The sequence below is a fragment of the Mastomys coucha genome, unplaced genomic scaffold (assembly GCF_008632895.1).
Source record: "Mastomys coucha isolate ucsf_1 unplaced genomic scaffold, UCSF_Mcou_1 pScaffold4, whole genome shotgun sequence".
NCBI lineage: Eukaryota > Metazoa > Chordata > Mammalia > Rodentia > Muridae > Mastomys > Mastomys coucha.
Window position 1 is genome coordinate 25,957,096 of NW_022196910.1, and position 15,453 is coordinate 25,972,548.

Below are 15,453 nucleotides of genomic sequence, written 5' to 3' on the forward strand. Positions count from 1 at the left end.
TTTTTTGGAGGGGAAACTGGGAAAGGAGAAATTTACATGTAAATAAAGAAAATATCTAATAAAAAGGATGGGCTTGGGACACATAAATCTAAGTTAAAACAGCAGAAGCAGGAAGGTAACTATTCCCTTTCTTCATCTCTGTTAAAGCAGATCATAAAACCCCACTCCATTCAAGATGACCCTTCTTCTCTATAATAAAATGAAAAGAACATCTTTATCCAACCACAATATGGAAATAGGGCCTTGCTATGGTTTATCACCATGAGCTCCTCAGCCCTTCTTTTCCATTAGCACCCCTCAACAAGGCTGAACATAAAAATATACAAGTCTACACTTCCTGACTCCTTTGTGTGTACCATTTTTGTCATATAAAGACTAGAACTGAATAAATAGGCATGTATACCTCTTAATCTATATTTTGTTATGGTAGCCAACTTCATAATCTTAGCAATTAGTGACAGAAAGGCATTTTTGTGTGTGCTCTACATTCAGAAGGCCAATTTGTATGTATACTATGATTCTATTGAGATCAAGTCAGGAGACTCCAATGATGCCTAATTATCTGGTTAAATCCATGTCCGAAGTTGGCCTTTTATACTTGAGACTCATCCTGGCCTTTAATGTGCTTCCTCTTTATTCATTCCTTCGTTCTAGCATTTCCAAGGCTCCCAATAGACTGTGTCTATGTTTGAATTTTCAACTGTACTAAGTGATGCTACATATTGGAGGAAATAGCCCAGGTATTAGAGTTCAGAAGAGCAGCCCATGCAAGGTACAAGAATTGGATCCACATGTGTGGGATGGAAGCCAATGGTTACACAAATAAGAGAGGAATGAAAACGGTCTCTCCTATGATACCTGTATTCACATCTGGTATGAAGCCTTAGGTAAACATGTCATTCACTTAAACCAAACCTAGTCCTCAGACTTCCAGAGTTAGAATTAGTGTTATGGTAAAATTGTCTTTAAAAATCTCTCTGAAAGTGTTTAAACATGAAATTGGCTTTTTATTGGAGATCATTACTAGACTTCAAATATTCATTCCCTCTTATCATTAACTTATCAACAGGAAAAAAACGTATCAATATTCAAAGTACTGTTGTCTCAACTGGCAATGAATTTGCAATTCAGGAAACACTGGCAAATACCTAGAAGCATATTCAGTCATTAAAATTGAAGAGTCTATTGGCATCTAATGTATAAAAGTCAGATATCTTGCTAAGTGTCCTACAATACATATGAAGCCTACACACACACACACACACACACACACACACACACACAGAGGAGATATTAAAAGTCAATGGTATTAAGATGACTCATGCAAAAAGTGAACCAAAACTGATTTTGTTGCCCGAGTAGTAACATTAATAGAAAACATATTTCTAATATTTTGGATTTATAACTTGTGATAGTAAAACTGTTGGCTCATCATTTTAAGCAAATAAAATACTCCATTAAAGTATTATTTTGACTTTTTTTTTTCCAAATTAATAGGTGTTAGAGCTAAAGATGTGCTCAGCTGTTGAAGGCACACACTTCTCCTCTGAAAGACCCGATTTCATTTTTCTAAATATTGGGTGATTCACAACTGCCTATGACTCTAGTTCTAAGAAGCTCTAATCCATCTTGTCTTCTGGAGCACAGCAACTACCTGCAGATGCCTATAAACAGAAGTATATGTACAAGCACAAATGAAGTTAGTGACCTCCAGAGTGTGTGGGCTTAGGAGGTAAACTCCTCTCCCTGTTACTTTAGAACCTCGATGACTCTAGAAGCAAGCCTGACTCCTATCTGGCTAATAGTTAATCTATAAGATTCATCTAAGCACACGTTCTTATCTAATTGTACTGACAGGGCCTTCTCCAGTCTGTCAACTAGCATATCATTTTATAAATACAATAAAAAGATCTGAAACTGAAAGATAGTCCCATGGTAGCTCAAAACATAAAACATTAAAGAAAGAAACATAATTACTGATGTAATTTTTTACCACTTGAATAGAATAAAGGATAATAAGTATCAGACTGGAGAGATCGATAAAGTTAAATATCAAACAGACAGTAAGTAAGGACGCCTGCCATCAAGCCTGGCAACTTAATTTAGATTCCCAAGATCCCACATGGTAGGATAAAAGAACATGGAACATGGATTCCATGTTTATCATACATATATGTACACTCATCATACATGTGTATACATACACATATGAAAGAAAATAAATACAAGAAATGGGAAAAATAATAAAAATATAATGTTTGTCAAAAGTAAAGAAAATAAGATAATGTAAAAAAATTGTAGACCATGAATAGGAATAATACATCCTTAGTGGAATGTAGATTTTTTTGTTTATGCTGTCTAGCTGTCAACAAGAACCATGGACAAAGCTTGCACACTGCCCTTGCCTCACCCACGGTGACTCCCACTCACGGAAATTGTTGCACTGATAGGATTTTGAGTCTGAAGAGCATGGCACGTTTTATTTTATTTCAATACATATGAATTATGAGGGTTTTCCTTGGCGTTTTAGTTGGGAAAGCACAAATGAGCCCAGTCTATTTTATTTCACACATGATGCATACTAAGTATAAATTATGAAAAGAGATGCAGATATCTCACAGCATATAAACATTTTACATTTATACTTTATAATCCAGGAAACTGAAATATAGTTTCTTTATTTGCTCAGAGGACCACATAGAATGAGTGGAAGAGATATAATGGCTATGGTGGTAGGAAAAGAATGCTAATATAGCCATCAACCATTGCTGCTTGACACAGTAAGATATGACTCAGTTCTACTTCTTTTTGTACAGGAAGGGGCTTTATAATAACAATCACTGAATTTATGTTGCCCTGTGCTCCTCCTTCCTCACTTAACAATATGTCGTCATAAGCATCATTCTAGGTAGGCAGCCAGCATTTCCCATTCAGTGCACAACTAGCAATCCATCGGCATTCATTCCATAAAAAGAAATAACAGGGCCACAAAAACCTAAGGCAGGAAGAAACAACAACAAAGCTTGGTTCTTTAGGCAAGTAGATTCGGTAAATGCCAGATAAGCTCCATTAAAAAAAATAACCTATTTAATGTGAGATGCATTAGTTCACTTAAATGGCTAGTGGACAAGATGATTTTACAATGGGGGTACAAAAATTTAATGATAGAAAAATGAATTTCCCCCCATAATTGCAGGAGAACCATCTATCATCAGATGAAGCAATATAAGGTTCTCATTTTTTTCTCAATAGAGAGCATAACATAAGCTCTTTTAAGTATCTGTTTTAAAAAATTAACCAGAATTGCTTTATTTACAGACCTCTCTAAATATATAACAAAACAAAGGTAGTTGTGGGACCCGACATTGTGTTTTCAAAGCAGCTGTACCACTTCACATCCCAACTTTATATACAAGTATCCAATTATTTCATATCTTCAGTTGTGTTACCTTTTGCCTTTTCATAATAGGTCTAATAGCAGGTAGGGAGTGAAATCTCACTGTGGTACTGGCTTGCATTTCCCTGATGAATAGCCAAGGTTGAGCAATTAATCACATACTTGCTAAATATTTATGTTTTAAATATTTTGAATAGGAAAATGCCTATTCATGTCTTTTTTCACATAAGTTGATTAATTTTGGTCACCTATGAAGATTTTTGTATATATACATTATATATTTTCTTATCAAACATGCTATTTACAAATATTTCCAAATTATAAATATTCCATAGCTTGGCTTATTTTTTCTTTTCTTTTGCTTTTTAGTTCGATGTAGTCCAACCCGTTTTCCTTTTGTTGCTAGTGCTTAAAGACAATACCTAAGACATGCTTGCAGAGCATTTTAATCTTGATTTAGCTGTCAGATCTTTCTTTTAATTACTTAATCCATACTCATAACTATTATGAGTAAATTTCATAGTATAATATAAAAATACAGAAACAATGTTCTTTTCTATGTGATATCCAGTTTTCCTTAACAACCTTTGCTATGTAAAGTGTAGTCTTTCTTCATATGTATCATTGGTACATTTGTTAAAGTGTTGTGTGCAGAGTGAACGAAGCCTTCAGTTGATTTGTAAGGAGCAGTGAAAGTCCTGAGCAAATGTATATTGTTAACATGTGTGCAGCCATGCTAAGGACCCAATGCCTTTGGACCATAAGGAATTGTCAAATCCTTTCCCCATGTTAGGGCTCAGAGAGCAGTAGAGTTTTTTCCTCTTCTGAATGCTAGTGTTAACAGTATGTACATCAGAGTTTATAAGTAATCAGTCACTGTAGGCAAAAGCAGCAACTCTACTTTCCTCCTCGTAGATATTCCTAGACTGAGACTGTTCACCTACAGAGAGCTCCTACTGGGACTAGCTAACCATACCCTGTGTGCTGGTTCAAATAAACATACTAAGGTTCCTAGTTGTGGCCTAGTTAGAGTCACTCCTTTCATGTATGTACATCCCACCTGACCTGGCTTTTCTGCACATGTGTTTGTGTGTCTGTCCTTTCTTCATTCCCTTCATGACCTATCCACCATCATGACCAAGCCATGGAGGTTGTCGTTCAGTGGACTCTATATACTTATCCTTGCATTTGGGATCTCTGCTATGCTCTTTTGTCTATATGTGTGTGTGTTTTATGGTTGTTGCATACTGTTCAGTTATTATTGCTTTATAATATATTTTTAAAAGATAAAACATAATGCCAATCACTTTGTTCTTCTTTCTCAAGATTACTTTGAGCCATATTAAAACTTTCATGAGACTATATACATTTTAGGATTGTATTTTCTACTTTTGTAAAAAAAAAAATCTATTGATTTCTTTATAGTCCTAGTTTTTGTGTTTATATCCCAAAATAATTGGGGTCTGAGTTTCATAGATATTCTATCCTTCAAGATTCAGTATATTCTTCACAACAAAATGGAGTGAAATAGCCTAAATGCCCACCAATAGATAAGTGGATTAAGACAGATAAAGACAGTGTAGTCTGTACATGTTAGTCAGCATTACTGACCTATGAAGGAAGGAAATCTAGCAGGACATAATAAGGATGAATTTGGAGTACCTTACTCAAACAAACCAATGGCATAAGACCAATTCTATATAATTACACTCACTTGAGCTATCTATAGGAATCAAACTCCTCAAAGCAAAAAACAAAGGAGGAAGGAGATTAGAAGCTAGGAGAGACATGCATTGTTCAGATTCAGTTACTCAAAATCAGAATATTCTAAGTTTAGCTCGTTAGTATACCAGCCATAAAGTACACATAAAATTTGGTCAGCTTGGTACACCTCATTCTCAGTCTTCTAACTATGTGCAAATAGAGAAAAACAGGAAATGTGACAAGGAACAAAAGAAATACAAGTCTCTTGGAAGTGATGGTATTTGATGCCATTATTTTATGTGTATGCTATGTGTGTAAATAAGTGTATGCATGTGTGTGTGTTCATGGATATATGTAGAAAACAGAGGCCAATGTCAGATGTCTTCATTTATCATGCTCTACATTCTTTTTCAGGCAGGATGTCTCACAGAACTTGGAACTTGTCAGCAAGCTCTAATGACTGAGCCTTACGCCACAACCTCTACAGCATGCCTCACCCATGATTATGTGGATATTGATATCTGAACACAGGTACTCACACTTCCGAGCCAAAAAAAATCTTCCCAACCAAGCCATCTCCTCATGCCCAAGGCAAGGGCTACCTTGATAATGATGTTATTTCCTAGTAGTGTCCACAGAACCAACCTGTTCAAATTATTTACATTAAATACTAATTATTCTTTGATACAGTTGTAAAAATTAGAAACAGGGGTGGATAAAAAGGTGATAGTATCAAGTGAAATATGAACAATATTTTAAAGCCTGAAATAGCATGAACAGTTATTATAAATGTTTCACTAGCTTATTAAGTATTATTTTAAAGCACAATATTCTAAAGCATAAAATTCATTAACATGTATTTGATGTACATATATTTTTAACAAAGTTTTGGCATATACAATTTTTTTCAGACTACTTTTTATAGGTGCTGTTTATTTTAATTATTGCTAACTACAATTTAGACCACATACAAGGAGTGTTTATAACTGAATATTATAATGCATAGCAATCAACTAAATAGAGACACAGGAGCAACACTGCATTGTGGGTTTGAATCATCCTGTGGGATGTATTATGTAACTTAACATGCAGTCTTTGACATGAAACAACTGTGATTTTTAATGTTCATGCAAGCATGTATATTAGTAAAAATGTAATTATAAATGACAGCTTCATATTTCCTTATCATGGTGACTTTTTTGAGTGACTCGACAGTGAGCTGTCACAGTATCTAAACAGCAAGATTGCTTTTTGCATTCTAGAGAACTGGTCCGTGAGGACACCCACCTAGATGCAGTCAGACTTATACAGTGCCTGAAAAAAAGAAACGGATGTAGAATTAGCTGCGTGGAGCATGAAAAAATTGATAATACATAGCAGCATAACAAAATATGTTGAGCCAGAGCTCAAAACCACACAGCTACTTAGATAGTCACTCCAGGTCCTGTTTGAACAGTATGAAAGCAAAGCAGCTCGGGAAGTCTTGGTATTTACATAATAGGCATTTCATGTATCAATCTTCATTAACAATTTTTAACTATCCGTTTATATTATGTCCAGGTATATTTTTCCACATGGATGTATGTGTATCACATACATGCCTGGTACCCACAGGTCAGAGGAGTGCATCAGATCACTCTGGCAATGGAGTTATGGGTGAAAGGATTGAACCCAAGTCTTCTGTAAAAACAAGAGATGCCTTTTACTATTGAACCTTCTCTATAGCCTCTATACTTTTGTTTTCGGTTTTGTTTTTTGTTTTTTGTTTTTTTATAATTCTCAAACAGCTGGTTAGTGTTTAACACATTTGAATAAATGCACTGCATGCTTAGAATAGAAAAAGAACAAAGTGAGAAAATGTGTTCACAGTGGTATAGATAAACCTCTATGTAATCTCATGGGATGTGTCAACAGCTTTAAGAACACAAGTTCGGCTTTTGTGTTTTGGAAGTTCCTGAAATGCAGCAGCAATTATTAAAAGGATGCAGATGAGTGATTGATCAACCAATAAATTTACATTTTGAAACACCAGTACATATGGAAAAGAAAGACCAGTAAATGAAGGAGAAACCATCCATAGTACTGTCTAAAGAGAGCTTTGGAATTTTCTGTTCCTTTCAAAACTCAATTGAAGGTTTTAATATCTTTGGTTTGTATACCAAATAATATATTTTATAACAACCTATTCTCAAATTTTGGAGCTATGTTAATCAGCTATGTGTATATTATGGTTCTAGATGAATACCAATAAGGCAACTCTCCTTGAAAAGACAAATAAAACAATGCAACCAAGGACCGCAGTAGTGGGAGAATGGAAAGTGGGCTGAGCAAGCAGAGTTAGGAATAGAAGATTGTAGCATGCTGTAAGTGTGATGTGATGCTTTCTAAACTTAATCACACTAAACCTCATGTCTTGGCATGATAATTTTCTAACTGGAGATGCTCTTTTATATAAAAATATGAATTGTGTTAGAAAAATTAATATTATTTTAGAGATCTGGACCCTCTGCTAAAAAGCCATTGTGGATTTTCTTTGACCAGTAGGAAGGAAATCATAAAAACTCAAGGATTTGCAAAACTAATGAGTGAGGATAACAATTCTTTATTTTTTTCTTTCTAAAGGAAACATGAAGTATGATAAACAGACATTGCCCTTTTACCTTCTTTATTTTCTACTCATTTTAATATTGAAGGTCTCAGTCATGTGAGCTTTGAAAAACAGGTGAGAAATAAATCAGTCTGATCTAACTGCATTGATTGAAATGGATCTGTAACAAATATTGAAATGCATTTTTACAAATTGTCTCTTTTTGTAAATAAGAGATGGTAGAGGGATGAATGTATCAAGAATTTATTTTAGATAGATAGATAGATAGATAGATAGATAGATAGATAGATGGATATATACATACATACATACATACATACACATGTATGAACTTGTCAAAAAATAAACTAATTTGAAGTAAAAAACAAAAAGGAACTCTGGAGAACTTTAAGAAGTCAGTGTTATCAAATCTTACCAAAATAGCGAAAGACCCATAAGAGGGAAAGAGACATCCTAATGGAGACAGAAGGTGAACTATGAGAGAAAAGCATGAATATTGATAACCTGAGGACAGAAAGAGGCCATTGACTGGGAAAGAAGGGAGTGAGCAGAGACATCAGAAGTGTGTGAGGGAGAATAACAACCAAGAGTGTATGAGAATATTATAATGTATCCCATTACATTGTATGCAAACTTAAAAACATACAAAACAAAGAATTACCCTCTCAATGAATCATCATTTGGCAGAATGCTGCCAAAATGAATAAAGCTATTAGCCTTTGGGTAACATTTGAGGTTTGCTTTCCAGCTTTCTCCTGACTTAGTTGAAGAGTAAAAACTGTTCTTTATAAAGCACATTGCAGTCAGCGCGTCTTTATCGTTTCATGTCTGACTTTTTTATATAAAAACTCACGCAAGTTTCATTTCAAGGACTTACAATGCCCTTAGGAAGTGATTTGCTAACTGGTGAGAACAGAAATTATTAAGAGTTTAGAAAAGTATAAGGCAACAGGATTGGCCTTCCCAAATTATACAAAATTGTCTTCCATTTCTACCCTTATAAGGATCATGCTTTTCTGATTGATATCCTACGGTTGCCCTCTTATCCCCTGAATGTGTTAAGCTTAGATTCAGTCAAGCTTACAGTTCCAGGAGCTGAGAGGAGTGGGCAAATGGCAAATGGGAAAATAGCTTTGGCTAAAGAATAAAGAAGTGTTGACATTCAGGTCCTAGAAAAGGATGTAGGAAACAAGTTAAGTGGAAATTTCAGATGGAGACAAGACATGGAAAAAATATTCCAGAATAATATAAGCACAATACTCAAGGTGGGGTTGGGGAGAGAAAGGTTTTTATAGAATTGGAGCACGGCTTGGGAGTACTTTGTTCTGTGCTACGTAGTTGAGCCCCAAAACGGGATGGGGATAATGAAACTGAGTTGTTTTGGCAGCTGTAAGAATTCAATTGTCTCCTTAGATATAAATGTGTTAGAAAATGAAGTAGAAATAAAACAACAATTTTGCAGAAAACAGCATTATGAAAAGAAATCCAATTTGCAAACAGAAAAGCAATTTGCATCTTTGGACACTAAAAATAAATTAAGTCTCTGAATTAGCCCAAGTTTAATAAATCAGAATTTTATCTGGCCTGAAAAAAAGAAAAAAAAAAACCTCATTCTTTCTGATTTATTTTTTTAAAGGCTTCTAGATGAATTTATCATTTTTTTTTTACATTCCAAAATGTTATGTTTTTTCTGATGAATACAGTGTCTGCTGTTACAGGACAATTGCTCTGGATGGAGTGATGTTGTTTATCTAGATTACTTACACTATATCTTACCAACAAAAAGGAGCCTGAAATATGACTTATTTAAAAGAACAAAGGTGTATTTCTTATTTTGTATGTCCTGTTAAAATCAACAGGACAGTACTTGTCTCATACTATCAGGTAAAGGGAATGAATGGGGGACCCTCTGCCTTGAGTAAGGCTGAAAGTCACCATAAAAGACCAGTCAGCTTGGGCAATCTTTTCATTGTCATCAAGGGAACATTGCACAGAAAGTTCTGGCATGCTCAGTGCCCAGAGACAAATGTCCCCCTCTTATTGTCTGAGGGTTAGAGAGTACCATCCTACAACCAAGAACAAAATAACTGAATATATCTCAGTACTAGTAATGTTTATCCTTGTGATATATTAAAGATCACAATATTATGAACTTTTATCAGAAAGAGACAAACATAAAACAGAAACATAAATGCTGACCAAGGCATGTTGGTACCAGGAGTTGAGTATGACTGCGACAGACCTAACTACATTTTGAGGAGGATTATAGGAGGACTTGGAACTTTGTGCTAGAAAAGCTATTGAATTTTAAGACATATGTGGGGGCTTGGGGACACAGCTTAAGAAATTTTCGAGGGAATATTAAAGTCTCTATGGGTCCATTGCTATTTTGATTTAAGATTCTGTGGTTCTGGTTAGCTGGAGCTGAACAATCAGCTGTGATTAACAAGATACCAAAATTACTGAAGTGAAACTTTTATGTTACTGGGACAATTGAGGCTAGTTAGATTGAGCTACGAAATTAGTGGTGATTAAGAAGAGACCAGTATAACAGATGTGAAATCTTCTGGGAAGTGTTTTCTGAGAGTACAGAGAAGATGTGTTCCAGAGATAGACAAGGTTGCACCATGTGCTGGTAGCCAGACTTGGTAATGTGTAAGAGTCACCCAGAAGGTAATGGTTTTTAAGGCAAGAAGGGGTCATGCAGAACAGCTAAGGCTTGGCACTGTGAGAGGTTAGGAGAGGCCATTAGTGAAGGTGCAGCCTCAATGTCAGTTGAAGGCCCAGGACAGAAGGGGTCATTGTATAAAAGTTGAGGCTCAACAGCATGAAGAGAGTCTAAAAGAGGCTGTTGGTGAGAGTACAGACCAGTTTCAGTGGAAGACCCCATTATTTTGGAGATGCCAGAACCACAGAATGACCACCAAGAACAGCAGTAGCAGTAGAGTGGAGTCAGCCAAAGCCCAAAAGACAAACTGTGTAATACAGAGAGCAGAGCTAGCAAAGTACCCCAAGCCATTTGGAGGAGTGAAAAAGATTGTGTGTGGATCCCAGACATTGAACAATGAATTATTTATACTGTTGGGGGTTAGTTTTGCTTGGTTCAGATTGTAACTATGAACCAGATTGCCTGGTTCTTCCCTCTTGAAGAAAGTATTTAATTCACTTTTGACTTTTACTTACATTCATAGCTGAAAGACCTTGAGCTTTTGATAGAGATTTTGGATGTTTAAAGAGACTGAATACTTTAAAAAGATTGAAATTTTAGTGTGCTTGGCTTTGTAAAGACTGTGGGACTTCTGAGTTATTTGTGTTTTTAATGTAAGATCTTGGAGATGAATAAGAAAGGAAGGGTTGTTACTTAATGGTGATGTATTTGTATGTCAAGTTGACAAGCAGTCAGTTGTCCTGGATGGTTGTTAGTGCTAACTTGACACAAATCAGAATCATCAGAGTCAACTGAGGAAGGAGCCTCAATTGAGAAAATGCCTCCTTGAGATTCAGCTGTAAGGAATTTTCTTTATTAGTGGTTGATGGAGGAGGGCCCATATCATGGTGGGTGGTGACATCCCTGTGCTTCTGTCCTGTGTTCTGTAAGAAAGCAGGCTGGGCAAGTCATGGGAACCATCCAGTAAACATCACCCCTCCGTGGCTTTTGCAACAACTCTTGCCTCTAGTTTCCAGCCTGCTTCAGCTCCTGTACTAAATTCCTTCAATGATGGACCATGATATAGAAGTGTAAACCAAATAAACCCTTTCCTCCCCAACTTGCTCTTTGGTCATGATGTTTATCACAATAATAGAAATCCTGACTATGATGGGAGCAGTCCAGAGATAAGAAAGACACCAAGTTGTGGGAGAGTGCTACACTGGCAATGCCTTTCCACAGGCAAATAACAATTGCTGTGACTTCAGAACAATAGAGATGGAAGACATGAGCCTTTGGGACAAGTTAATGAGCAAAGCAAACTGAATAAATGAGCAAAGAAAATGAAAATCCCAAGGACCTAAGTGGATTTCTGGGGACTTGGAAAGGCAATCTTTGATGGTCATTCTCTTTCAAGTTTCCTATAAAAGGAAAAAGTCCCAAGGAAACCAAGAGCTAGCTGTTCTGCGATACTGTGAGAATAAACATAAAGACACAGTGGGGAGAGTCATGGCCTAATCTGAAAAGCATGAGCAATCCTGTCTGACTGAGGGAAGCCTGCTGGAGATCTTGGTGTTGGCAGAATCTGGATGGACTTGGCAGATCTCTCACACACCCAGACTGAGATGCGTGAGTGAGAATGGGATTCTTAGAAGAACTAAGCTACAAAGAAGTCCAGCTTGCATCGTAAAGTAGAAAACCTCTTATCCTAATTGCTTTTAAAAACATTACTAGATGTTCATAATCATCATTTAATACTTTAGAAAAGATCTTCTATTTCCTTGTGTATTATCAGTTAAATCTGTGACATTTCTAAATGGGTATTTGTTGTTATTGATGCAGAAAAATACAGCTATGGAGGCAGTAAAAATATACTGAGAAAAAGCAATGGTGATCAGGAATAATAGTATTGGCCCACATGTTTGATTACCATACAAGAAAAGACATGATGAAGTAGTTAGTCTGGGATGGAAGTAGGGTCCTAGTGGGCTTCACCTGCCTTAGAGCGATTTATTTGACATAGTTGGGAAAAGCCACTTTTTCTTGAATTTCCATGTCTTTATTTAACATTGTCCATAGTATATAAAATCTATGGTGAGACTGCAAAAGGGAGACTGCAAATCAGGGATCAGCTTTCCTTCCACTATGATTTCACTGTTCACCAGTGACATTCTAAGCATATTTTCTGCTACTGTATCCAAGTTACCTGTAAAATGTTACTCATTCCAAGAAGTAACCTGTGGGGAGCTGCAGCTGCCACCCTATATTGAACACCTGGTCTCTGGCCAGAGCAGAGAGCATTGATAATCAAGCCCTTAGTTGGAGAAGCTGAGTGCCTCCAGTTTGTGACTCAAGCTGGTATGAATTTCCCGCAGCCTATTATGCTTTGCCACGTAGCTGATGCTGATTGGGACCAGGAAAAGTATTTAACCCGCGAGGGCTGGGGCTAGATATAGAGTAATAGTAGAAGCTAGCTAAGAAAGAAGAAAAGATGAAAAAATGATTTTTGTAGTACAAGGTTCCTGAATAAACTGCTTGGAGAAGGGTTCGTGGTCGCCTCCTTATTTCCGCTGGTCGGTAAGGCGGCGACAATCCAAGTTACCTGTAAAATGTTACCCATCCCAAGAAGTAACCTCTGTGGAATATCATTTGTTGTGTCACTCCAGGTTAACATCGAGTCATTGATGGTATTTGTCAAAATGTGACACTTCAGCCAGCTGTCTTTTTATTCACAGCTCAGGTATGCACAGTTGCTACTAGGTAATTTAGACAGAAACAGCAAGGGGATTGAGGCTTAGTCATGATGAGCCAGTAACAAGGAATGCATAGTTCAATATTGTCCAAGGCAGGATATTTCCTATTTTAGAAAGAGGATGATTTCAGTGAGTGGAATTTAATTTATGAAGAGCTTGAGTAAAAGAAATATAATTTAGATCTTGAGTGACAAGGAGCCTTGATAGCATTCAGAATTGTAGAACACTGAATTTTCATTCAAAAGCCTGCACCAAAGTTCTCAGGGAATAACAGGATAAGGTGGTTAAAAAAAAAAGTAACAAAACTTGGTAAACTGAAAAGTGGTATCATAACTGGTTGAGAGAAGCACCATCAATTAAATGCTTCAGTTTAAGTGTCTAGAACTCATGTAAAGAACCTGGTATGCTGTCATCCTTATAAGAGCAGGACATCCTAAAAGGCTGCTAACCAGCAACCCTATCTCCAAGGAACAAGCCTTTGAAGTTCAATTCTGGCCTCCCAAGTGCACATGCACCTGTGCGGACCTGCACAAACAACCAAGGTGAGCTTAGCTTCTTTTGTTTTATTTTGCTTTGTTCTGTTTTTTTACTTTTGGTTTTCTGTTTTTCTTTGAGACATGATTGCTTGTATTTCATACTGGCTTGGAAATCCACTCATAGAAATCATCCTACGTAGGATCGTGAACTTCTGAGTCCTCTGCCTCTATCTCCTGAGTATTAAAGGCATGTGCTACCATGTGTCTTTTATGTGGCACCGGGGATAGAACCAAGGGCTTTAGTTATATGAGCCAAGTGGTCTACCTACTGATCGGCATCCCCTACACTATACCAGGTTTTGACTAGATTTCTAGAGAACATTCGACAAAGTAACTTTACTGTCTGATCGGGAACAGTGTGGAATAGCATATGATCACAGGCAAGTCATGCTCTGCATGGCTTTTGGTATTTCCTGAATTTAAAATGTTTTGTTTTTCCAACTTGGAGAAATATGGTCCTGTGATTGCAACAGATGTGCTAGTTAGCTCTGTCCCTTTGACCTTTTCACAAATCCCATTATCCCAATCAGGTGGTGAACAGCTGCTGAAAGAGACTGCCCTTGAGAGTCGAGAAAGAAGATAAGGCTTCAGACATTGTGGCTTTTGTCTTTACTCTGGGTGTCATGGTTAAGTCAGAGATTATAAACTTGGGGCTTTCAGATTGTACAGTAAGCACACTGCATTAATGTTGAAAAACCCCTAATGTTTCTCTTTCCTCAAAGGAGAAGAATGCTGGCACAGAGTGCTGTGGTTAGATGAGCTGTGAACTTATTTGAGCCTTCGACTTGTCCTGCGCAAGAAGACTTTATACATAGGGATTGACATTCACATTTTCTGGCAATATTGAGATTTGTACACAAGTCCTATCTTTTTACTACATTTTCTTGATGATGTAAAACCCTGACAGAAAGAAGAAAAATTCACACAGTGGAGAGAACCATAAGCCTAGGATTTTCAGAAAAGCCTAGATCACTGCCTCAAGAATCTTCCCAAGGTTCACAACAGTTGTGCTGTGGAAGGAGTAACCCTGCCTTTCTCCTGGGTGCTGCCACTCTGGAAAACGCTCCAGTGCATGACTGGCCAGGAGGAACAAGCTTCCTCATTTCTGGGTGCTGCCACCCAAGAAGGCACTCAAGTGTGTGGCTAACTAAAAGGTGAGGAAAGAGCAGCCCCTCCCACTCCAGGTCAGCTTCTAGCGGCCCTGAGAAGAGAACTTAGGGCTCGGCTCTCCACACCTCACTCCCCCATGCCTGCAGTTAAGCCCTTTCTTCAGGTGCCAATATATCTGTATATAAGACTACATACATGTGAAGCATATTTGGTGGTCCCAAATAGACCAGAAAAAGATAATAGAGCTTACTTTGATTTCATTCATTCTTATAAAATCTGCTTTTTTGTATATTTTAGAATGCATATAACACACAAGGATAGAAGGATGCACATAAAATAATGAATAAATATTCATACATGGAAGTATGTGATTTTTTTATCAATTAAGTCATATGCAATAAAATAAAACAGAGATCATAAAATCAAAAACACCAGAGACCTCATTCTGCTTAATCTCTTCTCCCTAGCAAGATGTTCCCCAAAAGGCAAGGAAAAGATTGCTTGCTTTGGTAATCCTCAAAAAAAAAAAAAAAAAAAAAAAAAAGCCTTTAAAACAAACTTCATTTGGGTTCATTTGGGACAGTGATCAGATCAAGTCTATGTTAGGGCAGATATAATGGAACATGAGGGTTGGGACAAAGAGGAAGTCAAAGCTACTTTGCTTAGATGACATATTTCCTTAACTTTTTTTTTTTTTT